The sequence below is a fragment of the Leptonychotes weddellii genome, unplaced genomic scaffold (genome assembly GCF_054177405.1).
Source record: "Leptonychotes weddellii isolate Sample4059 unplaced genomic scaffold, ASM5417740v2 HiC_scaffold_36436, whole genome shotgun sequence".
NCBI classification, from domain to species: domain Eukaryota; kingdom Metazoa; phylum Chordata; class Mammalia; order Carnivora; family Phocidae; genus Leptonychotes; species Leptonychotes weddellii.
This window is the reverse complement of record NW_027966284.1, coordinates 1-1,148: the sequence shown is the minus strand read 5'-3', so window position 1 is coordinate 1,148 and position 1,148 is coordinate 1. Positions and strand designations below refer to the sequence as shown.

General features: G+C 44.4%; 1 pseudogene; it reads left to right on the top strand.

Annotated features, from left to right (window-relative positions):
• The first annotated feature begins 6 nt into the window (after positions 1-6).
• LOC102750409 (L-lactate dehydrogenase A chain pseudogene) lies at positions 7-1,142 on the top strand (annotated as a pseudogene).
• Positions 1,143-1,148: the final 6 nt, after the last annotated feature.

The following is a 1,148-nucleotide window of genomic DNA, read 5'->3' as shown; positions in this document are numbered from 1 at the left end:
ATTCCTTTTGGTTCTAAGTCCAAAATGGCAACTCTCAAAGATCAGCTGATTCAGAATCTTCTTAAGGAAGAACATACCCCCCAGAATAAGGTTACAGCTGTTGAGGTTGGTGCTGTTGGCATGGCTTTTGTGCTATCCCAGTATCTTAATGAAGGACCTGGCAGATGAACTTGCTCTTGTTGATGTCATAGAAGACAGACTGAAGGGAGAGATGATGGATCTCCAACACGGCAGCCTTTTCCTTAGAACACCAAAAACTGTCTCTGGCAAAGATTATAATGTGACTGCAAACTCCAAGCTGGTTATTATCACAGCTGGGGCCTGTCAGCAAGAGGGAGAAAGCTGTCTTAATTTGGTCCAGCGTAACATGAACATCTTTAAGTTCATCATTCCTAAATATTGTAAAATACAGCCCAAACTGCAAGTTGCTTGTCGTTTCCAATCTAGTGGATATCTTGACCTATGTGGCTTGGAAGATAAGTGGCTTTCCCAAAAACCGTGTTATTGGAAGTGGTTGCAATCTGGATTCAGCCCGGTTCCGTTACCTACTGGGGGAAAGACTGGGAGTTCACTCATTACGCTGTCACGGGTGGGTCCTTGGGGAGCACGGAGACTCCAGTGTGCCTGTATGGAGTGGAGTGAACGTTGCTGGCGTCTCTCTAAAGAATCTGCACCCTGACTTAGGCACTGATGCAGATAAGGAACAGTGGAAAGAGGTTCACAAACAGGTGGTTGACAGTGCCTGTGAGGTGATCAAACTGAAAGGCTACACTTCCTGGGCCATTGGACTGTCTGTGGCAGATCTGGCCAAAAGTATAATGAAGAACCTTAGGCGGGTGCATCCAATTTCCACCATGATTAAGGGTCTCTATGGAATTAAAGATGATGTCTTCCTTAGTGTCCCTTGCATCTTGGGACAGAATGGAATTTCAGACGTTGTGAAGGTGACTCTGACTCCTGAGGAGGAGGCCCGTTTGAAGAAGAGTGCAGATACACTTTGGGGGATCCAAAAGGAGCTGCAGTTTTAAAGTTTTCTAATGTACCACTTCATTGTCTAGACTACAGCAGGATTTTAGTTGGAGGTTGTGTATATTGTCCTTATTATCTGATCTGTTACTCAAGTAATATTAAAATGGCCTAAGAAAAAA